The 24,914-nt window shown below is 45.0% G+C and overlaps 2 long non-coding RNA genes across 8 annotated transcripts; one reads left to right on the top strand and one right to left on the bottom strand.

The window, feature by feature from the left end:
- Positions 1-4,667: 4,667 nt before the first annotated feature.
- Positions 4,668-8,589, bottom strand: LOC139361455 (uncharacterized). Its single transcript, XR_011619016.1, has 3 exons — positions 8,402-8,589; positions 7,180-7,259; positions 4,668-5,121 (listed from the first exon to the last, which is right to left on the bottom strand). It is a non-coding gene; the product is annotated as an uncharacterized lncRNA (long non-coding RNA).
- An 88-nt stretch (positions 8,590-8,677) lies between these two features.
- On the top strand, positions 8,678-23,034 carry LOC139361453 (uncharacterized). 7 transcript variants are annotated; one of them, XR_011619013.1, is made up of 5 exons: positions 9,633-9,925; positions 14,066-14,146; positions 17,794-18,240; positions 21,729-21,893; positions 22,811-23,034. It is a non-coding gene; the product is annotated as an uncharacterized lncRNA (long non-coding RNA). The 7 variants fall into 7 exon arrangements; XR_011619015.1 differs by lacking the exons at positions 9,633-9,925; positions 21,729-21,893 and adding an exon at positions 8,678-8,803 and having other exon boundaries at positions 14,066-14,274; positions 17,794-18,445; XR_011619011.1 differs by lacking the exons at positions 9,633-9,925; positions 21,729-21,893 and adding an exon at positions 8,679-8,803 and having other exon boundaries at positions 17,794-18,445.
- The last annotated feature ends 1,880 nt before the right edge of the window (positions 23,035-24,914 follow it).

The raw sequence follows: 24,914 nt of genomic DNA, 5'->3' as shown, positions 1-24,914 counted from the left end.
CCCAGGCTGGGTGTACACCTCCTGCTCTATGGGGAGTAATATCATCCTCTCCCTTCTAGGATACTCATAACAATATCACAGGGTAGGTGAACACAGCCTGCGATACTGGAATTATTGTCATGCTCTCCCCCTCCGAATACTACGAACAATATCACAGAAGAGCTGTACCCTCCCTGCAATATTGGGAGTAATATCATACGCTGCTTCTGTGGATATTAGGAGCAATATCACCAGGTGGCTGTCCCTTCATTGCTATGTTGGGAGTCATGTTTTGAGAAATTCAGAAATGCTTTCTCAAAAATGAATAAAGTGAGATTGTCACCTCAAGTAAAATAACAAAGAGTATCTGTTGCCAAAGATAAAATCTGAACTCAAGAGAAAATAAAAACTATAGAAAACTTATGTCTATCACAGTGAGCTTGACAGTTTCCTTATAGAGACTATTCTGATGAGATTGGTGGTAATATTGTTAAAAAATGATTTTTGATGTTGTATAAAAAAATTCGTTGAAATTGAAAGATCTATATAACTCAGTGAACCAGTATCTTCCAAATGTTACAAAATCATGCATAGATAAAATGTATTCAAAGTGCAGAATAAATCAGTGGAATTCCTGTAACAGAAGAAAAAGTCCATTGTTAAAGTTGCACAAAACTCCATTGTTAAGGCTGCAGATTCCACACTGAAATTAACTTCTAAGAAACTAGTACTTACGGAACTTAGGTATAGTATCACACCATAAGCACCAATACCTGAAAAAGCTATTAAAATATTTCTCCCCTACACAGAGGCTGATTTTTCTTCACGAACTTCCACTAAAACAAGTTATTACAACAGGCTGAGTGTAGAAGCGGAGTGGATATGAGAATCCAGCTGTTTTCTATTAAGCTAGACATTAAAGAGATCTGTAAACTGTAAATGACATCACTCTCCTCACCACATTTTTGTTTTGTTTTGGAAAATGCATTTTTCATAAACTGTGTTATTTATATTAACATATAATATATTACTTTTACTTTTATATGAATAAATAATTTAAGACTTCCCCAGTATTATTATTTAATTTATTTTATTTTGAGATTGAGTCTCACTCTGTCACCCAGGCTAACGTGCAGTGGCACGATCTCAGCTTACTGCGACCTCACCTCCCATGTTCAAGCGATTCTCCTGTCTCAGCCTCCCAACTAGGTGGGATTACAAGCGTGCACCACTATGCCCAGCTAATTTTTTTATTTTTAGTAGAGATGGAATTTCTCCATGTTGGCCAGGCTAGTCTTGAACTCCTGACATCAAGTGATCTGCCCACCTCGGCTTCCCATAGTGCTGGGATTACAGGTGTGAGCTACCGTGCCCAACCCTGAGTATTATTTGTGACTATAGTAAATATCAATAAGCCACACTTCAAAAGCCATTTGGAATCCTCAATTTTTAAGAAAGTAGGTGGGTTCTGAGACCAAAATATTTGAGAACTTCAGATGTAGATTAGGCCTAAGAGAACTCGCCAGTGGCTCCACTGTACACGAGGCATTTTCCTCTCACTTTTCTCTTTGAGGCCCAAGTCCACACAAATTAAACAAAATAGAAAAATTAAATGGGGCCGGCCGTGGTGGCTCATCCCTGTAACCCCAACACTTTGGGAGACTGAGACAGGTGGATCGTTCGACTCCAGGAGTTCAAGATCAGCCTGGGCGACATGGTGAAACCTCGTCTCTACAAAAAATACAAAAATTAGCTGTGTGTGGTGTCACACCTGTAGTCCCAGATACTTGGGAGGCTGAGGTGGGAGGATCACCTGAGCCCAGGGAGGTTGAGGCTCCTGTGAGCCATGATTCTGCCACTGCATTCTAGTCAGGGTGACAGAAGGAGACCCTGTCTCAGGAAAAAAAAAAAAATATATATATATATATATATATATATATATATATGTGTGTGTGTGTAAAACTTAAATATATATGTAATATTTACTATACATAATTTTTATATAATTATATATAATACTGTATAAAATTTAATATATATATATACTAAATATTTAATAATTACTAAATATACATATATGTCTGAAAGAAACGGCTAATATTTCCTGGTGTGTCTTCATGCCATAGAACATTGACTCTCATTTTCACCTCAGAACTATTCTGGAAGACAATAGTTGATCAATCTCATTTTGGTAGAGGAAGGAAGAGGCTCAGAACAGTTAAGTAAGTTACCCAAGGTTACAGAGCTAGTAAGTGGATAGTAGCCCCATAGATTTTCTCAGCATTTCCCATGAGACCAGGATGCATCTGATGATTATCGGAAATATTTAGGTCCAAAATACTTTTGCCTAAAGTATAAGCACAATTGAGGTGAAATATGGCTTTGATTTGTTTGAATTATCCCCATAACTGCCTTGGTATGGCTACTTTCCTGGGCCAGGGAAGACAATGGCATCACAGAGGTCCCCAAATTTCCTGCAAAATTCTATAAACCAGCTGGGCCTCTCTTTAAACTTCTTGGTATAAATCCTCTTCCAAAGGAAAAGGAGGGTTGGAGTTATTTTTTTCTTTTCCTTCTGTTTTTGTTCTGGCATTCTCTTGTGAGTATGGAACTGATTACTAAATAGGGTCAAACAGCTTGAGTCGGGCTTCCTGTGTGAATGTGAACAGTGCTGATTTCTAGCCTTGCATTTGATATGTTATCTGTGGCGGCTGTGCCCGACGTTGAAGTTTCAGATGGCTTCCTTCAATTTCCTGTATTGTTGTAATTGTGGCTGTGTGTGCACATGTGCAGGTGTGGGCAGAGAAAGCAGTGAAGACAGAAGAGAGGATGTTTCTCTGTGTTTACTTGGATTTTGTGAAAGGTTTTTAGTTACATAGTGAGAGGGCCACATGTTTCAATGGAAAGAGCCCTGGTTAGCAAAAAGGAAGGTCCTCTCTTGTCTGCCACTAATTGCCTGTGTGGTTTTTGGCAACTATTTAGTCCTCGGGCCCAATTCTGCTTCCTCATAAGGCCCCTTCCAGCTCTGAAATTTTGTAACTCTGGTTTCTACTCAGAGCTTCACTTTCCAACTCCCCACACTTGGCTGTTCTAAAACGTTTGTTTTGCCTCCTGATTTTACTTTCCATGCCTTTTTTGTTCTCCTCCACTTCTCATTACTATCCCATTCGGATTTAAGTTCTTCTAGAAAAGTTCCTCCTTCCTCAGCAATTATTTTTCAGCTTCCGTTGTCTCCGAAAAAAAAAATACTATAAAAGGTCGCCTTTATCTTGGAAAGAAGATTCAGAATGTGTTGGCTTCCTGTTTTGTTGGTGAGATGTGTAGAGCTTGGAGATTGGACTGTGGGTCAGGATTCTCCGCTAAGCCTTACATGAGAGCTCTGAGCTGCTGGTCTGCCAGCCATTTCTCTCTCTGCTCTGTTTTTATTAAACTCAAATAAGTTCAAATATGCATGATAGGCCAGGCGCGGTGGCTCACGCCTGTAATCCCAGCACTTTGGGAGGCCAAGGCTGGTGGATCACGAGCTCAGGAGTTCGAGACTAGCCTGACCAACATGGTAAAACCCCGTCTCTACTAAAAATACAAAATTTAGCCGGATGTGGTGGTGCGTGCCTGTAATCCCAGCCACTGAGGAGGCTGAGGCAGGAGAATCGATTGAACCCGGAGGCGGAGGTTGCAGTGAATTGAGATCCCGCCAGTGCACTCCAGCCTGGGTGACAGAGCGAGACTCTATCTCTCTCTTTCTCTCTCTCTCTCTCTCTATATATATATAAAATAAAATATAAATATATATATTCAGGATAATGGCATATCTAATTCATCTGCTTTTATGGCCCAGGATGAACGTTTAAATGGAACCCGGAAATGAAACTTCTCGTTTTTCGTCAGCTTCTAGTCCCAAGCTGATGGCGACCCCAGAGCCTCCACAAGTGGTCTGGCGCCATCTGGTGGTGGGATGCGCTGATGCTTTGCTGCCTGATGGACGGAAAACGCAGTGCGTAATGAAGAAAACCTGTTGACTGAAATACACGCAGAGACTTAGACAAAGGACCGGTGACATTTGCAGCACATGACTCAGTAGCCCAAAAGTTCAAATTTGTTATTAAATATGCAAATTTGTGAAAGTTACAGAATCTTTGGGACCATGCAAAGTGAAGATTGATAATAGGTGTGTGCACTTTAGGCATGAGGCATGTTCAGTTTGTAACTTTGTAGTGAGATGCTTGTTCTTAGTATGGAATCCAGATGTTGTCTGCTGGTAATTTATGCTCCTGTGCAAAACGTGGGCAAATTGATTAATTTTTATCAATCTCATTTCATCTCGTTCTCATCTGTAAAAGATCATGTCTAAGGACCATTACACGCTTTAAAAACTTTCAAGGAACCCCAAACATTGCAATATTCTGATTTCCTCTAGTGATTGTATGTGCTTCACATCCATGCTTTCTTCCATCCTCCAAGAGTTTAATGTTATCAGGAGGTGTGGAGGTAATACTAAGAATTGTCATTTATTGGATGCTGCTATGTTTTTTATACTATCTTAGGTAGTTTAACATTTTTAAAATTCTGGCTTACAAAAGTCTGTAACGTAAGTATCACTGTGCTCATTTTACAGATAAGGCATGTAAAGCTTACCGCACTCTGCTTTCCATGTTTACAAACTAAAAGATAAATGAGAAACAAGGAAGAAATATGCTAATTGTCTTTATGATTCAGCACAACACCATTTATAGTGTATTTACAGCTCAGTGCAATTTGCCACTTTGCAACAATACAAAATGTCAAGTATCCAAGCCACATCATCGCTCTGTCTTCACATACTGATAAAGCTGCTGCCACACCGAAAGTGTAGGAAGAGTTTTAAAAATGCATTTTCCAGGGTGCCAGGGGAAACAAATATTTACCAAGACCAGAGCTGGTATTTCACAAATCTCTTTTCTGTGAGCTGAGGAGTGAGGAGAGGTGGAGTGACAAGCCGTCAAGTGTAATGACCATGTCCCAGATGCTGATGCAGGGATGGCGAGTGGCAGAGGACTATTGGCAGGTGTCTCGGGCATGGCACTAGAGCAGCACTCCATTTCTGTTGACCGGTTTGTTTGGGTCTTCCTTTTAAAAGTCAGTCATCCTTTTCCAAAGTGTGCTCTGTAAGGCATTCATACATTTTATATGGAAAATAAAGCTTTTGAGGCCGGGCGCGGTGGCTCAAGCCTGTAATCCCAGCACTTTGGGAGGCCGAGACAGGCGGATCACGAGGTCAGGAGATCGAGACCATCCTGGTTAACACGGTGAAACCCCGTCTCTACTAAAAAATACAAAAAACACCTAGCCAGGCGAGGTAGCGGGCGCCTGTAGTCCCAGCTACTCGGGAGGCTGAGGCAGGAGAATGGTGTAAACCCAGGAGGCGGAGCTTGCAGTGAGCTGAGATCTGGCCACTGCACTCCAGCCTGGGTGACAGAGCGAGAATCTGTCTCAAAAAAAAAAAAAAAAAAAAAAAAAAAAAAAGAAAAGAAAGCTTTTGAATGAAATACTGTGAGAAACAAGGGGCTGAATACAGTTAAATGAGTTTCTTTGCTCTAGTATAGGATTTCTTGAAACCTTTCATGTGTCAATGTGTACTTTTAACCTAATTTATAAATTAAATGTATTTTATTATATAAATTAAATACAGGTGATAGGGTTTGGCTGTGTCCCCACCCAAATCTCATCTTGAATTGTAGTTCTCATAATCCCCATGTGAGTCGGGAGGGACCTGGTAGGAGGTAATTGAATCATGGGGGTGATTGACCCCATGCTATTCTCATGATAGTGAGTTCTCACGAGATCTGATGGTTTTATAAGGGGCTTTCCCCTTCTCTCAGCTTACATTCTTCTCCTTGCTGTTACCATGTGAAGAAGGACATGTTTGCTTCCCCTTCCACCATAATTGTAAGTTTCCTGAGGCCTCCCTAGCCATGTAGAACTGTGAGTCAATGAAACTTCTTTCCTTTATAAATTACCCAGTCTCAGATATGTCTTTATTAGTAGTGTGAGAATGGACTAATCCAACAGGTCAAGGTTAAATAATTCAAATAACCCCAATAGCTGGGGAGCTGGGGATAAGGCAAAAAATGTAACCTTTCTCCCAGAGCTAGGAATCCTTCACCCTAACTACTTTAGCAGACTTGTGTGTGTGTAAATTTCTAAAACCTACCCTAGTAGCATCACCTTGCTTATGTGGTATCATAGTGCATTAAATCTGATGAATGTTGAAATAATGCTCTGTAGACGTCAAACAGCAACCCTGGTCCACACTTACATAGGGCAACAATGAACCCAGAAACAGCTTCTCTTTTGAGGAGGGCTTGTGCTCTCTAGGTGGTACACCCTCCTGCCATTGCAACCTTAGGTGACCCACCTGGCTCCTCGAGACATTGGGGTTTGTTTCCAATGGTTGAAATGAATGATCAAACCCACACTGACTTGATATCCAGACAGACTTTCCTATATCATAGATATTAGTCATCAACATTTTAGGGCATAAATTATGTTTCAGAAGTCTGTTGAGAATTCCTAGGCTGCTAAACACTTGGGAAAATCCCAGACCCTGATGCATTGCATCTTACCATTTGCTTTGTTTTGTTTTTTGTTTTTTGAGATGGAGGCTCACCTCATCACCCAGGCTGAAGTGCAGTGGCGCGATCTCATCTCACTGCAACCTCTGCCTCCTGGATTCAAACAATCCTCCTGTCCCAGCCTCCCGAGCAGCGCCCGCCATCACGCTGGCTAATTTTTAGTAGAGATGAGGTTTCACCATCTTGGCCAGGCTTATCTTGAACTCCTGACCTCGTGATCCACCCGCCTCGGCCTCCCAAAGTGCTGAGATTGCAGGCATGAGCTACTGCGCCCGGCCACATCTTACCATTTTAATAGCAACATCTTTACTTTGTGCCTGGAACTTTACAGGCAGGAACTTCATGAAGCCTCCCGGCAGCCCTATAAAGGTAGGGACATGTAACATCTTTGATGTATAGAAGATGAACTGAGTCAGAGAGTCGTTAAGCAACTTTCATCCCTAGACAACTTCCAGAATCTCTTAGTGACTCCTACTGTTTCCCCTAGTTAGCTTTTGATTCTCTCCATGAGATCTGCTCTCAGAACTTCAGCTGATCCTGATGCAGCCTTGCTGACCTATGGAATTTCCCCTCCTTTTCCAGTGCTTACCTCTCATTAGGACCTATGAGTCATTCCTCTGAGCATGACACACTGGGGCAAATGTCCGTGTCAAACTCTGTTAGAAGTTTCTATATTAAGATATAAAGAGAAAGAAGCAAAAAGCAAACTTTTATGTACACTCTGACTTCAGTTATGGGAAATGCATGGAAAAGAAAGCTGGAAGGAAAGACGGTGATGACATTGCATTAGAGTTGTAGGACAATGGATAGTTTTTTCTATTTTCTTAGTTTTATGAAATATGGTATATCAGTTATTAAATGAGAAAGGTTTACCTTCTTACTAATTTAAGAAAACTGAAATACGTCTATCAACTCAGATGGTTACCAGGCAATATCACAAAATTTGCATTTTTTTTTTTTTTTTGAGATGGAGTCTTGATCTGTTGCCCAGGCTGGAGTGCACTGGTGCAATCTCCGCTCACTGCAAGGTCCACCTCCTGGGTTCACACCATTCTCCTGCCTCAGCCTCCCAAGTAGCTGGGACTACAGGTGTGTGCCACCACGCCTGGCTAATTTTTTGTATTTTTAGTAGAGATAGGAGTTCACTGTCTTAGCTAGGATGGTCTTGATCTCCTGACTTTGTGATCCGCCCATCTCAGCCTCCCAAAGTGCTGGGACTACAGGCATGAACCACCATGCCCGGCCAATATGCAATATTCTTTAAAATAGTTACCATTTATCAATTGCTAAATAATTGTATCTTACATATGTAACCTTGAACCCCTGTAAGAACTGACCAAAGCAGCTATTATTATTATTATTATTATTATTATTATTATTATTATTGAGATGGAGTGTCACTCTGTCGCCCAGGCTGGAGCGCAATGGCACGATCTTGGTTCATGGCAACTTCTGCCTCCAGGGTTCAAGTGATTCTTTTGCCTCAGCCTCCTGAGTAGCTGGGACTACAGGTGCAAGCCATCACGCCTGGCTAATTTTTGTATTTTTAGTAGAGACAGGTTTCACCATATTGGCCAGGCTGGTCTGGAACTCCTGACCTTGTGCTCTGCCCTTCTCGGCCTCCCAAAGTGCTGGGATTACAGGCATGAGCCACTGCGCCCAGCCCAAAGCAGTTATTATTATACACTTTTTGAAGCTGAGGAAACCAAGGCCTAGAGAAGAGCAGTGATTTTTTTCCAAGAACACATTGCTGGATTTGCACGGCCAGGCTCATGTTACTTCAAAGTGACCATCATCACCTAATCATTCACCTGGTTGAAACTTATTCTTTCCATTTTCAGGGTACCCAGAAATTTTGTTACTGTATCAAGATCACAGGAAGAGTGTTTGAGACATCACCAGAATCTACAGCCTCTGCTGGTGCTCCTGGGTTCAGCTTCTAGCATTACAGGTGTGCTAGCTTGTCTCCAAGATGGCACCCATGAGCCCTAAATTCCTGGATTGATGCTCTTGCCTAGTCCTCTATTGTGTCATATCAGGATTGTTCCAAGTAACCAATAGAACACAGCAGAGGTGATGGCATGTCACAAAGTTAGGTCATAAAGGACATCATGGTTTCCATGTTGCTGGCTTCCTCTTAGATAATTTTCTCTGGAGGAAACCCAACTGTGTGTTGTGAGAAGATTTAAGCCATCCAGGGAGAGATCCACATGGTAAGGAATGGAGGCCACCAGCCGACAACCATGCCGGTGAGGGATTTTTAGAGGCAGATCCTCCAGCCCCAATCAGGCCTTCAGATTACTGCATCCCACATAGATTACAATGTTGTGAAATGACACTGAGTCAGACTCATACAGCAAAACCACTGAACTCCTGACCCACAGACACTGAGATAAATGTTGTTTATTAAATCACAGAGTTTTGGGGGTAATTAGTCACACAGTGATAGATAATTGATAGACATTGCAGATAACTTGTCTCTTTAGTCCACAAGACTTTAGACAGAGAGGAACTCTACTTGAAGATCTATTCTTAAAGAACTACACCTGGTCAGGCACGGTGGCTTATGCCTGTAATCCCAACATTTTGATAGGTCGAGGCAAGATGATTGCTTGAGCCCAAAAGTTTGAGAACAGCCTGAGAAACACGGTGAAACCCCATCACCACAAAAAACTTTCAAAAAATTAGCCAGCCATTATGGTGTGTGCCTGTCATCCCAGCTACTTGGGAGGCTGAAGCAGGAGGATTGCTTGAGTCCAGGGGTCAAGGGGTCAAGGCTACAAGTGAGCTGAGATTGCACCACTGCACTGCAGACTGGGCAACAGAGTGAGACTCTGTCTCAAAAAAAAAAAAAAAAAAAAAAAAAAAAAAGAACTACACCTGAGAAGAATTCTCTGTATTGGGATCTGATTTAAATAATTACATCCTGGACTTCAAACCTAGATATCCTGTACAAGTTTGAAACTTTTGGGAGGAGTTGAGAGGAATGAGAGTATTTTACATGTGGGAGAAATATAAATAATTTGTGGCCAGATGGTGGACTGTGATGATTTAAAATACATCCACTGATTATTTAATATTCCTTTCAAAAGATGGAACATAATTCCCCTCCACCTGAATGTGGGCTGGAGTTAGTGACTCGTTTGTGGTAAATAGAATGTAGAAGTGATTGTGTGTGATGTCAGAGACTAGGTCATGAAAGTGATGGTGTCTTTCGGCTTGCTCTTACTCTTGGATGATCTGCTCTGGGGATAGTTGTGAGTAGGCCTGCAGCCCACAGCCATGTGAGTGAGCCTTTTGAAGAGTGGACCTTCCAGGCCCAGTCAAGCCTTCAGGTGACTGCAGCCCCAGCCAACATCTTGGGAGACCCTGAGTCAGAACCCCTGCTAAGTCACTTCCAGATCCCTAAGCCTCAGAAACTGTGAAGAAAAAAAAATGGATGTGGTTTTAAGCCCTAAGTTTGGGGCATAGTTTGTTATGTAGCAATAGATAATATGTCTGATATGGTTTAGCTGTGTCCCCACCCAAATCTCACCTTGAATTGTAGCTCCCATAATTCCTTCATGTTGTGGGAGGGACCTGGTGGGAGATAATTGAATCATAGGGTGGTTTCCCCCGAACTGTTCTCATGGTAGTGAATCAGTCTCACAAGATCTGATGGTTTTATCAGGGGAAACCCCTTTTGCTTGGTTCTCATTCTCTTCTCTTGTTTGCTGCCATGTGAGATGTGCCTTTCACCTTCCACCATGAGAGTGAGGCCTCCCCAGCCATGTAGAATGGTGAATCTATTAAACCTCTTTTTTTTTTTTTTTTTTTTTTTTTTTGGTAAATGGTCATGTCTTGGATATGATTTTATCAGCAGCATGAAAATGGACTAATACAATGTTATTGCTGAAAATTTGCCTTATAATATTTTCATATTTGGATGAGAAAAAAGATTTTGGATAAATCAAAGCAAACTCTTTTCATCCTAAGATAACAGAAACAGAGTAATTTGCCTCTATTCTTGCTCCTATTTTGTCCAATATAAGCCCAGAAATGCCTTTTGTCTTTATTGTCTAATTTTTTTATTGTAGAAATGTATTCAATCACTATATTTAGTTTAGAGAACTTTGCTGTAAACAGAACATTCACAATTTTTTTAAATATATATTTTCTGAATAGCTACTTTATAATGTACACTGGGCATCCAGAGGCTATAAAGATGAATGAGGTGCAGTTATTGTCTTCATGGAATTTAACCTACTCATGGACTATTAAATAATTAAAAAACAATAATATATATTAAAGTACCAAATGCCATATATCCATATATTCTAAATTGTCTATTACCCTTTTACTCCTATCTTTTCAACTTAGCCTTTGCAACTGAAATCTTTCTTAAATTTTAAGTACATTTTATTTTTAAAAATCTTTTAGAGATGGAGTCTCACTATGTCACCCAGACTGGTCTTGAACTCTTTGCCTCAAGCAATCCTCCAGCCTCAGCCTTTCAAAGTCCTGGGACTACAGGTGTGAGTCACCGCACCCAGGCAATTCATTTATAGCTGAATATACCACCAGGTGTGGTGGTGTATGCCTATAGTCCCAGCTTCTCCAGCTACTCAGAAGGCTGTGGCAGGAGGAGCCCTTGAGCCTAGGAGTTCTGGACTGCATTACAGCCTGGGAGACAGAGCAAGACCCCGTCTCTTAAATATATATATATATATAAAATACAAAGTAAAAAACTCACATATCAAAGTGTGTACTCCTGAATTCACACAGTGACACACCCATGTATCCACACAGTGACCTACCCTTGTATCCACAATTAGATTTGGGAGCAGAACATTACCCAGCCCATATCCTGAGGAGCTGTTATTTTGCCTTCCATCGCCATACAAAAATTTTGCCAGTTTTTGAAATTTGTGAATGGAATGATATATGTAATTTTTGATTTGGCTTCTTTCACTTAAGTTACGCTTGTGAGATTTACTTTTGCTGTTCAGGGTAGCAGTAAATTCCCATAGGTCTATTACATTAAATTATATGAATACACTTGTATAAATACACTTGTCCATTCTACTGTTGATGGATAATTCGATGATTTCCAGGTTTGGGCTATAATGGAAAGTACTGCTAGGGACATACACGTACATATCTTTTGGTATCATAGAACTCTTTTTATCTGGTCTACACTGGCAGTGGAATTGCTGGGTCGTAGTGTACTTTTAGCTCAGCTCTGTCTCCCTCTCTGTGTCCTTGCTGTCTGGCTTTTCAGTATCTCCTATTAGTAGAGTTTCAAGTTTTCCCACATCTTGTTCCACATCTGCAACAACATTTGATATTATAACTCTTTTTTTTCATTTGAGATGTTCAGAAAGTGTGAAGAAAAAAAAAAAATGGATGTGGTTTTAAGCCCTAAGTTTGGGGCATAGTTTGTTATGTAGCAATAGATAATATGTCTGATATGGTTTAGCTGTGTCCCCACCCAAATCTCACCTTGAATCTTAGCTCCCATAATTCCTTCATGTTGTGAGAGGGACCCAGTGGGAGATAATTGAATCATAGGGTGGTTTCCCCCGAACTGTTCTCATGGTAGTGAATCAGTCTCACAAGATCTGATGGTTTTATCAGGGGAAACCCCTTTTGCTTGGTTCTCATTCTCTTCTCTTGTTTGCTGCCATGTGAGATGTGTCTTTCACCTTCCACCATGATTGTGAGGCCTCCCTAGTGTTTTATTATTTATTTTTTACCTAGGTTTTCTCTTTTTTTTTTTTTTTTTTTTTTGAGACGAAGTCTCGCTCTGTCGCCCAGGCTGGAGTGCAGCGGCGCAATCTCGCCTCACTGCAAGCTCCGCCTCCCGGGTTTACGCCATTCTCTTGCCTCAGCCTCCCGAGTAGCTGGGACTACAGGCGCCCGCCACCTCGCCTGGCTAGTTTTTTTCTATTTTTTAGTAGAGACGGGGTTTCAGTGTGTTAGCCAGGATGGTCTCGATCTGCTGACCTTGTGATCCGCCCGTCTCGGCCTCCCAAAGTGCTGGGATTACAGGCTCGAGCCACCGCGCCCGGCCTTTACCTAGGTTTTCTCCTGTGCTTGACAAGTCTGAAGGAATCAGAGAGGCAGAGACTGTGCAAAATATAAACTGCTCCTGAGTCTGAATAGGATGCATTAGAAGATGTAACAACTTGTTTGACAGACCCTTGTTCTCCCTGAACAACCAGATTTGTCCGAATTCCTACCTGGTTACCAAGTCATTAGTTACTAGTTGTTTGTTAGTTGACTAGTTAGTATCAACTCAGCATCGGTCCGTTCTGTATGGATGTATATGTATATATATAAGACATATATTTAAATATATATAAGGATGTGTATTTAAACGTGCTGATGGCCAGGTGTGATGGCTCACACCTGTAATCCCAGCACATTAGGAGGCCAAGTTGGGAGGATCGCTTGAAGCCAGGAGTTTGAAACCAGCCTGGGCGACATAATGAGACCTGTCTACAAACAAACAAAATAACTGGGTGTAGTGGCACACACATGTAGTCCCAGCTACTCAGGAGGCTGAGGCAGGAGGATCGCTTGAGCCCGGGAGATCGAGGTTACAGTGAGCTATGATTGCATCATTGCACTCCGGCCTGGGCAACACAGCAAGACCCTGTCTCTGAAAATAAAATAATAATAATAATAAATTGTCCTGGGCATATGAGGATTTTGATTCAGCATCCGGCTTTCATTGTCCAGAAGAGGGCAGCCTCGTTCCACGTTTTGTCTGTAGCCTCCCTGCAGACACCTCCTCCCTCCTCTGTTTGTTAAAGGGCAGGCTTTATTTGTTAAGCGCATGACAGCCTCCTGGGCAGCCAGGTGGGAACTTGGGAGGTATTTTTTCTCTTTGTTCTTTCTGGCTCTCTAACCAGATTCTAGTTAATTCCACCTGAGGTCTGGACGTGTCCTAGTTTCATTTCTAGACCTGCTGTCCCAGCTCCCTACTGTGTCTCCCAACCTCCTGCTGCAGACCCCTCAAATCTCAGACCCTCCCCTCCCCTCCCTCACCTTCTCTGTTTTCCAGAGGAATGTTTCCAAAGCACGTGCTCAAAAACGTTCCAAGGCTAGCATTTGAAGAAATAAATACATGTGATTAGGTTAAAGTCTAAATCCCCCGGTGGCATTCTTGACCGCGAAGAATCAAACTGCAATCCACTTCTCCACTTTCCTCTGCTTGTACTCCCCTCAAAAAACCCACGTTTCCGTGGAATAAGCAGAACTACGGTTTGAACAACTCTAGGTCCGAGTCTAAATGCAAAGCTCAATGTCTTTACTTTCCATCCATATGACCATGGCAAGGAAGTTAACCTCTATGAACCCTGGTTTTCATATCACTAGATGGGGCTCAGTGATACCTGCCCCTCATGGTTGGCGTGAGCCATCTTGCCCAATTGCCAACCGAGTTTTTAAGAATCCTCCAATAATCCCCCAAACTCTCCCTTCTCTTTCAGATAGTGGGACTCTGTGCTCATGCCAGTAAGTAAAGAAGAAGGAATAAGAAAGACACTGTGTGATCTAGTATTAATAAGGAAGTAAGTGATCAAATTACTCCAGCTAGATCAGTAGAATCTATTATCAAGCACGTTGAGGCCGACAGCATTCACAAATCAACTGTCTACGTTTATACTCACTGATGACTCGTGTTTCCTTTCGAGGACAAGTAAGCTTTTTAAATGATCAAGACGTTTACATTAGTTTTGCTCTTCAATGGCTTTTCTCAAAAAAGATCCAAAGGCAAAAGTTAAATTTAAAAGAGCTTTCCATGTGACTACCCCAAAGAGAGATTATCAATCACCAAATTAAATATTTGTATACAAAATAATATCTGGATGCATAGATCCTTATGTTCATCAGATGAAGAGTGAAAGACTTATTAGTCACCACGCTTTATTTACACCCCTGTCAAAATTACATGAAAATATTTCTCTCCAAAGAACCATTCTAGAGAACCCTTTCATACAAAGTGGTGTGTGTACATCTAAGAGGTTGCTCAGTTTAGCTCAAAGGCTAAAGAGTTTAGTAAACTGAGTTCCACCACCTCATGACTTTTAAGTGGTAGGTTACCACCAGAAAGAGACGACTTCAAGCACAGATTTCTAGCAGCAAGGCCAGGATTAAAAACCCATGTGACAACAGGCTTCAGAGAGAGGAACAATCCATTCCTAATTCAAAGGCCATCAAGCCCGAGTTGTAAGAACATTTTTGACTCTGAGGATCTTCTCTTTTCACCAAGAAAATCCCTTACAGCCATGGTTTAACATTCCCAAATTAAGAAATAGAAGAAACCAAATTAATTTTTAATTTATACTCCACTTTTTTATGTTTTCAATCGTCCACTACTGCAAGATGTACACTGAACGGTACAAGTCATGCGCATCATTTTCATCAGACAACCTCATCTACCAAAATGGTGATAACACAATCTTATTTTGAAGCCAAAAGAGAGTTATAAACATCAATCGTTTTCAGATATGCTTTAAAAATGTTCAAAAGTAACATCATTATTTTAAGTTACAGCACAATCATTAAAGGAAAAAAGAACCCAAGAACAAATAAAATTCGTTATTATTTTAGTTACTTTTAGTGGGAAAAATAAAACAAGATTTGGATTTTCAGCCAGGATAAAGTAAAAAGACTCTTGCCAGATGTCCATTTTCTCATTAATGAACTACTTGAGACTGTACTCCTGGGTCAACTTATTTCTGCTTCTCCTGTCTCTAGACCTATCTTAATTATATTTGTGTCTCAGGATCCATGACATCGATTTAAACAAACCCATGGGCAAATCTAAACACTGACCACACAGTGTCCAGTTTATTCATTTCTCTACAAAATGACAGAAATTCAGCCTTTAATCAGAAGTTGATTCTACCTAAATTCCTAATAAAACTAATAAAATGAAGTCACCTGGCCTGGCGCAGTGGCCCACGCCTGTAATCCCAGCACTTTGGGAGGCCAAGGCGGGCAGATCACGAGGTCAGGAGATCGAGACCACCCTGGTGAACATGGTGAAACCCCGTCTTTACTAAAAATACAAACAAATTAGCCTGGTGTGGTGGCGGGCGCCTGTACTTCCAGCTTCTAGGGAGGCTGAGGCAGGAGAATCTCTTGAACCCAGGAGGCAGAGGTTGCAGTGAGCCGAGATTGCACCTTTGCACTCTGGCCTGGGCGACAGAGTGAGACTCCGTCTAAAAAAAATTAAAAAAAAAAAATAGAAGCCATTAAAATGAACACATTTTTGTCAATGAGAAATAAACTTGTTTATTCCATGCTTTCAGGGTTCAATGAACTCTTAGAAAGCGTTTTCTGCATCCTGCTGGTTGTGGAAGTGTTTTCCCTGCAAAATGTTGTCAAGATGCTTAAAGAAGTGGTAGTTTGTTGGCAAGAGGTCAGGTGAATATGGTAGATGAGGCAAAACTTCATAGCCCAATTTATTCAACTTTTGAAGCCCTGGTTGTATGACATGTGGTCACGCGTTGTGGAGAACTGGGCCCTTTCTGTTGATCAGTGCCGGCTCCAGGTGCTGCAGTGTTCCGTGCATCTCATCGAATGGCGTGGCATACTTCTCAGATGTAATGATTTCACCAGGATTCAAAAACTGTGGTGGATCAGAAGACCGGCAGCTGACCACCAAACAGTGATCATGACCTTTTTTTGGTGCAAGTTTGACTTTGGGAAGTGGTTTGGAGCTTCTTCTCAGTCCCACCACTGAGCTGGCTGTTGTATGAAATGCACTTTTCGTGGCATGTCACAATCTGATCAAGAAATGGTTCAATGTTGTTTCATAGAATAAGAGAAGATGACACTTCAAGAGGATGCTTTTTAAAATATTTGGTCAGCTCATGAGGCACCCACTTATCAAGCTTTTTCAACTTTCCAATTGGCTTCAAATGCCGGATGACCATAGAATGGTCGACATTCAGTTCTTCGCCAACTTCTCGTGTGGCTGTAAGAGGATCAAATTCAGTGGTTGCTCTCAATTGGTTGTTATCAATTTCCGGTGGCTGCCCACTACCCTCCTCATCTTCAAGGCTCTTGCCTCCTTTGCAAAACTTCTTGAACCACTGCACTGTACATTAATTAGCAGTTCCTGGGCCAAATGTGTTGATGTTGTGAGTTGTCTCCCCTGCTTTAGGACCCATTTTGAACTCGAATAAGAAAGTCGCTTGAATTTGCTTTTTGTCTGACATCATTTCCACAGTCTAAAATAAATAAGTAATAAGTCATTAGCAATAAAAAGCAAGAAATGCCCATTAAAATGATGAATAACATAACCACATTTATTTAAGAAGGTATTCCAGTATCAAACAGCAAATTCCAAGAATGCAAAAACTGCCATTACTTTTGTACTCACCTTATAGTAATTTGTGCGATTTCTTTTTTTCTTTGTTAGCCTGGCTTGATAGTGACCAATTTTGTTGATCTTTATGAAGAAACAGCTGTTGTTCTATTGAGTTCTTCTGTTGATTTTCTGTTTTCAGTGCCATTGACTTGTCATCTTGTTTTTATTTCTTTTGAGTGAATTTGGCTTATATTGTTCTTTTTCTTTTCTTTTCTTTTTCTTTTCTTTCTTTTTTTTTTTTTTGAGACTTAGTCTTGCTCTTTTGCCCAGGTGACCTCGCTCTGTCGCACGAGGTCAGGAGATCGAGACCATCCTGGCTAACACGGTGAAACCCCGTCTCTACTAAAAATATAAAAAATTAGCCGGGCGTGGTGGTAGGCGCCTGTAGTCCCAGCTACTCAGGAGGCTGAGGCAGGAGAATAGCATGAACCCAGGAGTTGGAAACTGCAGTGAGTTGAGATCGTGCCACTGCACTCCAGCATGGGTGACAGAGCAAGATTCCGTCTCAAGAAAAAAAAAAAAAGAAAACATAGTAGCTGGGCATGGTGGTGCATGCTTGTAATCTCAGTTATTCGGGAGGCTGAGGCAGGAGAATTGCTTGAACCGGGACCCGGGAAGCGGAGGTTGCAGTGAGCCGAGATCCTGCCACTGCACTCCAGTGTGGGCTACAGAGCAAGATTCTCTCTGGAAAAATATATATATATATATATATATATATATATATATATATGTATTTGAAGTATTATCCAATGAGAGCAGGTGTTCTGGAAGACCTCATCTAAATACAGAATCTGAATGGGGGTCCATGTCACACCTGCCATTTTTTCATCTTTGCAGCTGGGCTTTTCTCCTCTTCTCTGCTGGATTCTGCTGTTTCCCACAAGGTGTTCAGAGAGTCTGCCCTGAATCCTACAAGCAGGAGATGAGAAACACACAGTGACACCAGCAGGAGAACATGAAGATGTGGTGACAGTTGTCCTCCTCCTGCAGAGTCCAGAGCAGTGCACTCCTACCACTGGTGCCCTAGCTAAGCCTGGGGGCCAGCATGCCCGATGATAGTCTGGGAGTGCTGCAGAGTCCCCACAATGGGCACCCAGCCTGTGCCCTTGCATTCTGCATGATCGTGGCCATTGTCACCTCAGAGCCCCTGTGTACAGATCAGTGCATCCTAGCAGAGCTGCATGTGAGGAAAGACCACGTGAGTCCCGGGAAAGAGCTGAGGCCCTGCAGGGGAAGGTGGCCAGGACCGAGACCTGATGCCTGTCTGGAGAATCGTCTGTGGGTGTGAGTGGCACTGTGGGGTCAGTGCCTGGGTTCTGCTGCTCCCCCTCCTCGAAGATCAGGGCCCAAGCAGGGGATGGCATGTGTGTGGCACCTGGAACTGCAGGGCCACTACACATGTGTGAGGCCATCATGGGGACCTGAACACGGTGTCGTCTGCAGACCCCACCCATCCATTGGCCCCAATTCCTGGCCAGCTTCTGCCAAGGTGAGAGGGTGGAATTTGGAAGGTGGGTGTAAGCTGAAGCCTGTCCCCCAGTGGCTGACATACAGTAGTGACACTCTCTGTGTGGGAGAAAGAAAGAGAGATCAGACTGTTACTGTGTCTATGGACAAAGACGAGGACATAAGAAAGTCCATTTTGATCTGTACTAAGAAAATTCTTCTGCCTTGAGATGCTGTTAATCTGTAACCCTAGCCCCAACCCTGTGCTCACAGAAGCATGTGCTGTATTGACTCAAGGTTTAATGGATTTAGGGCTGTGCAGGATGTGCCTTAGTGAAAATGTGTTTGCAGGCAGTATGCTTGGTAAAAGTCATCGCCATTCTCCAGTCTCGAGTACCCAGGGACACAGTGCACTGCGGAAAGCCTCAGGGACCTCTGCCCAAGAAAGCCTGGGTATTGTCCAAGGTTTCTCCCCATTGAGGCAGCCTGAGATATGGCCTCGTGGGAAGTGAAAGACCTGACCATCCCCCAGCCCGGCCCCCGTAAAAAGTCTGTGCTGAGGAGGATTAGTGGAAGAGGAAGGCCTTTTTGCAGTTGATATAAGAGGAAGGCATCTGTCTCCTGCTCATCCCTGGGAGTGGAATGTCTCAGGGTAAAACCTGACCATACATTCTATTTACTGAGATAGGAGAAAACCACTTTATGGCTGGAGGCGAGACATGCTGGCGGCAATACTGCTCTTTACTGCACGGAGATGTTTGTGTAAAGTCAAACATAAATCTGGCCGACGTGCACATAGAGGCACAGCACCTTTCCTGAAACTTATTGATGACACAGAGTCCTTTGCTCACATGTTTTCCTGCTGGCCCTCTCCCCACCACTACCCTGTAGTCCTGTCACATCCCCCTTGCCAAGATAGTAGAGATAGTGATCAATAAATAGTGAGGGAACTCCAGAGACCAGTGCCGGTGCGGGTCCTCTGTATGCTGAGCGCGGGTCCTCCATATGCTGAGCGCAGGTCCCCTGGGCCCACTTTTCTTCCTCTATACTTTGTCTCTGTGTCTTATTTCTTTTCTCAGTCTCTCATCTCCAGCTTTCGAGAAATACCCACAGGTGTGGAGGGGCAGGCCCCCTTCACTCTGATGCCACCCTTGCCCTCACCTAGCTCTCTCATACCTGGGATTCTAAGGGGTCTGCCCCAGGGTTGGATGTCCACTGCCAATCAGAGGTGAGCACGTCGATGCCTCCTGGATGTGGGGCTACTGGTGGTCAAGGCCTGGCAGTATGTGGAGGGTCTTCTCAGAGGGGCCATGGGGCCAGGGAATGGGATGGGGCGCTAACTCCTCCCTGCATAGGAACTGCAGCCCCCAGCCAAGCCCGCCCAAGTATTCCAGGTGCTGCCCATCCCGCATGCACACTGCTAGGCTCCAGGTGGCCTGGCAGAGAGGGATGGCCTGGTGGGCAGCTGAGAAGCCAGAATGAAGGGGGCGTGCACTGCCATCCGCAGTCTGGCAGCCACGAGCAGGGCGGCTGTTGCCTGGTGAGCGAGGGGGATTGGGGAAGGGCAGGCAGCCCAGTGGGCCTGATTTACCAGTGAATGAGCTGTGGGCAGAGCTGCTCCTGGCTGAGGGCTGGGGTTGGGACAGTCTGTTTGTACCTCCTGGGCTCCAGACTGCCAGCTGCCTGCCCAGGGTCTGAATGTCCTACTGTGACCTGTTTCCTCACCTGGCCCAGAGGACAGATAGGGAAGGCTTGTGTTGAGGCTTAGGCAGGGTAATCCCAGTCAGCCCTCATTAGCTTGCCTGTCCTCCAGGTCTTTTTGATTTCTTTTTTCTCTTCTTTGTTATGAAACTCTGGAGAATTGTCCTCCAGCATGTCTTCAGCTGGGGAGGTGGAAAGCCTGGACCTTGCCCTTGGCTTCAGGGCCCCTTCTGCGTGCCCCCTCCTCCTAGGGTTTTTAAAAGCATATACTTAGCAACATACCCTGTACCTGAGAGAGCTGCAGAGAACCTCCTACGTGTCCAAACCAGAACACTTTGTTCCCTGACCCCAGGCCCTCATCACACCCCAAATCCTTTCAGGTGGCCAGCTTCAGACAAGAGTCTGAACTCAATGCTTGTTTCCTGGGGTCTACACAGGCCCGTATGATGGGGCTACCTCCATTCTACCCCTGTGCCTCCCCCAATTCATTAGGGGCCTCAACTCCAGTGATTCCTAACTGGGAGTAAGGTTCCCCAGGCAAGGAATGCAGCCCTCCCCAGAATGCTGGCCTGGCCATGTCCCAGTGGACATCAGTCCTGGAGCAAGAGGTCCAAGGCAGGGAGTTTCACCCACCATTTCACCAGGTGTGGTGATCTTCCTGGGTTCCTAGCCTTCAAGATGGGATTTTTACACTCTGCCACAGTGGGGGAAACCGAGGCACAGGGCCAGTGAGCGGTAAAGAAAGAAAACCTCTGTGACTAGGAAACATGTCACTTGCCCAGCACAGCCGCGCCAGGATAGCACCCTTGGGATGTACTGCTGAGCTGTTCTTGGCGCGTGGCATGGCACTGGGGTGGAGGTCAGCAGCTTGTGGAGTTGGGGGTGGGGGTGCTGGCAGGAACAGGTAATTTTGGACCCACCATGGGGAGGAAGGGGACATTGCCCCTTTCCCCACACCTTGGGCACAGCAGCAATTTTCTTCTCTGATGTTTGTGGGCACCAATGCCTATGTGGGTGTGGGTACATCCTCCCCTTTTGTTGGTGAAGAACCTTCCTGCAGCCGTTGGGGTGGGTATGGGCACCACATGTGCCTGGCAGCAGGGTGGGGCCTGCGGAGGCTTGGCTACTATATGTCTCACTGCCACCTCCCCAGAGGAAGCAGACCTTGTGCCCTAGCGCCCCTCATACCCAGTCCCTCACATTCTTCACTTGGCATCTCCCTGCCGGATTCTCCCAACTCAGCCCCTGCCAGGTTTCTCCAGGCCCTGTGGGCCCTGGGATGGGCTCAAAGGAGGCAGCAACTGTGCTGCCTGCCTCTGCCTGAAGTCAGGGATCCCTGGCCGCTACTGGCGTCTGGTGGGCAGGGTAGGTGGGGAGGTCAGGGGTCAGCTTTTCCACTCCCTAGCCTGCACTGGCGAAGCCACCAGGTGTAACTGGCCTGGAGGCTGATCTGTGTCCTCCACAGTCCCTTGATGCATTGTATCAAAGCCAATCCTTGTGTGAATGACTTGGCCTGTTGTTACCGCCCAGGTCAAACCAGAACCGAAAGACTCTTGCACTCGGGCCCAGAGCCTGGGGCTGAGGCCGCCATGACCACCCTGTTCTCTTCCTTCTGGGGTCCCTAGGAAGCTCCCAGGACTGAATGATCCCCACAGAACACAGTGGCCAGGATGGGAGGGCTGGAGGTCAACTCCCCCCCGCCCCTACCACCACAACCAAAAGGCCCCATGGAGGTTGGCCCTGAGCTGTGGGTCCCTGTCGGATGCAGGTTCCCACGGATACTTCAGGGGGTGAGCATGGGTCCTCCTGGCTGACGGGAGTCTGGTGGGCACTGGGTGTGTGGGGCCTGTGTAGGTGGGTTGGACAGCACTGGGCCTAGCCAGGGAGCCGGGGACTGGTGTGGCCAAAGTGGGCGGCAATATGTTGCCAGAACAAAACTACAGTGCAACCAGCACAGCTGGTAGGGAGAAGGAGGCCTGCCTAGCAGGACCATCCACCCCTGTCCTGGCCCCAAGCCCAGACTGCCTGCCTGTACTGGACATTGCCTGGTCCAGGAGGCCTGGGCATGAGGGTCAGGTGGTGTGTCCCTGGGTTCCAGACTTTGGTGGTCCCTTGGGAGCTGAGCATCCTCTGGACAGGAGGAGGACTCGCGGTCCACTGTTTGTATCGGCCCCTGGGGGTGTGCCCCCACCCCAGCTTCTGAGCCTACACAGGGACGTGGCCAGGGCTCCTCCCCTGACCTATGGCTCCAGCTCTGAAAAGCTCACTGATGACTCTAACAGCTTCCTCCCCAAAGCTTGGGTCCTCGTCTGTGGGAATGGGGTGTCCCAGGCCCCCTGCAGGCAGGAACGCACCCCCAGCTCCTCTGGTGGGCCCTCCTGGGATTTCTTACCTACTGGCTTGTGAGACCCGGTTGGCCAAACTTGGTGTCCTATTTTTATTTTGGCCTTTTTCTTAGTGTGTGTTTTCTTTAACTACTGCTGTGTAGATCTTCTATTGGAGTTTTATGTAGAGAATCTTGCCCACCCAGAGGGCCCCCACCCCAGAGAGCCTCCACTTCGGCCCCCCCTGGGCTGGTCCTGCTTGTGCTCCGCTTGGTGTGAATGTTGAGTGTGATGGATCCACACGGCTGCTTGACCCTGCATCTCCTTCCTTGTTGCTGAGGCCGGTTCTGTTCTCTCTTTCTCCATGTGAATTGCACTTGAAGCCAAGATGAAGGATGAGAAGTGGTTGCTACGAAGGACCCTCCTGCAGTGAACCCACTGTGAGGAGGCTGCGCTGACCCAGCCTGTCATTTCCTTCTCTAAGCTCATTCCAGAGGTCGGCCAGGGGCAGAGGCAGCCCGTACCTGCCTGCTCTTGTGGCCCGTGAATCAAGAATGGATTTTACATTTCCAAATGCCTGAACAAATAAAAAAATAACAATTCATGACACTGAGAAGGTTCCATGTCCATAAGTAAAGTTTGATGTGGGTGCAGTCATGCCCATCTCTTCACAGGCCACCTGCAGAAGGCTGCTGTGGTGTAGCCATGGCAGAGTTGCATTCTTGAGGTAAAGATCAGTTGGCAAAGCTGAAAATACTGACTCCTGGCTCTTTAGGGAAACAGTTTCCAGTCCCTGGTTTAAGGACTGTGTGGCAAGACCCCAGGATCTTGGTCAGCTTGTTCCTCACTCAGGGCCTGCTGTGGCCTTCCCTAGTATGTCTGCAAAGTCTGCGTGCTATGGTGCCTCTCATGGGGGCATTGAGCTCTGTCGTGCTAGATTTCAGGGTGTCTGCCTCATGGTCACCTGTCTCACCAACAGAGACCCTGTGGCCAGATTCAAACTAGCAGGAGCGGTTGGTCTTTGGCAGCAGGGATACCTTCAAGCTGAGCTGCCACCCACCCTGAGGTGGTCCCATGACACTCACTGTCTCGGTCAAGATTGGGGCAGGGGTGGTGTCCTGAACTGCCCTGCGATGTGGATCGTAATAGCCAGGGGGGAGAGGGGGTTGCTGTTACTCCCCATATCATGGGGAGTGCCTCACCCCCTGCGATGTGGATCATAATAGCCAATTACTCCCCCCTGCAATGTGTGTCCATTATTAGCAGTCTCTTTTATTCAGGATATTAGGAACAATTTCACAGGTTGCGTGTACCCAGCCTTCGACAGGAGAACGAATACCATCCTCTGCACCTCCGGATATTAGGAACCATATCACACAATGGGTGTACACTTTTTGGGAGATTTGGGGTAATGTCGTCCTGTGTTTCCCTGAATATTCGGAGACATATCACAGGGCGGTTGTACACCCACTACTCTCTTGGAAGGAACATCATACTTTACCTACTGGAAATTAGGAGCAATATCACAGACTGGGTGTCAAGCCACTGTCATACTGGAAGTAATATCATGCTCTCCCCCACAAGTTATGAGGAACAATATCACAGGGGGGTGTGTACCTTCTTTGGTAGTGGGAGTAGTATCATCGTCTCTTCCTTTAGATGACAGGAAAAATATCACAGGGTGGGTGTACACCCCGTGTGTTTTTGGAAGCAATGTCATTCTCTCTTCTTCTAGGTTTTAGGATTCATATCACAGGCAGGATGTACACCCCTTGTTTTATTGGATGGAATCTCATCCTCTTTCAACCTGTATCTTTAGAACAATATCACATGGGGGCTGTCCATCCCTTCAATATTGTTAGTAATACCATCTTCTCCTTTCCTGGACATAAGAAATAATATCACTGGAGCGGTGTACACCCCTTGCAATGTTGGTAGTAATATCACCTCTCCCCTGTGGTTATTAAGGACAAAATCCCAGGGTGGCTGTACGGTTCCTACTTTATTGGGAGTAATGTCATCCATTCACCCCCTGGATAAGAGGAACCATATCACTGAAGAGGTGTCCACCCCCTTCGATGTTGTCAGCCATGTCATCCTCTTCCTGCCTGGATATTAGGAACGATACCCCAGGGTTGCAGGCGGTGTATACCCCCTGCGATATCAAAACAAATCATGCTCTTTCCCGCTGGATATTAGGAACTACATCACAGGTGTGTGTGCACCTTCTGGGATATCGGGAGTACTATCAGCCTCCACCCCTCTGCATATTAGGAACAATATACAGGGGACAGGGTGGTTACACCCCCTGCGACATTGAGAGCAATATTCTTCTCTTTCCCCTGTACATTAGGAACCACATCACAGGGGTCTGTACACCTTCTGCGATATTGGGATTAATGTTATCCTCTCCCCCAACTGAATGTCAAAAACAATATCACAGAAGGATGTACACCCCCTACGATATTGCCACTGGTATCATCGTCT

The sequence above is a fragment of the Macaca nemestrina genome, unplaced genomic scaffold (genome assembly GCF_043159975.1).
Source record: "Macaca nemestrina isolate mMacNem1 unplaced genomic scaffold, mMacNem.hap1 Scaffold_500, whole genome shotgun sequence".
Classification (NCBI taxonomy): Eukaryota; Metazoa; Chordata; class Mammalia; order Primates; family Cercopithecidae; genus Macaca; species Macaca nemestrina.
The sequence above is the reverse complement of the archived record's forward strand: the minus strand, read 5'-3'. Positions and strand labels throughout refer to the sequence as shown.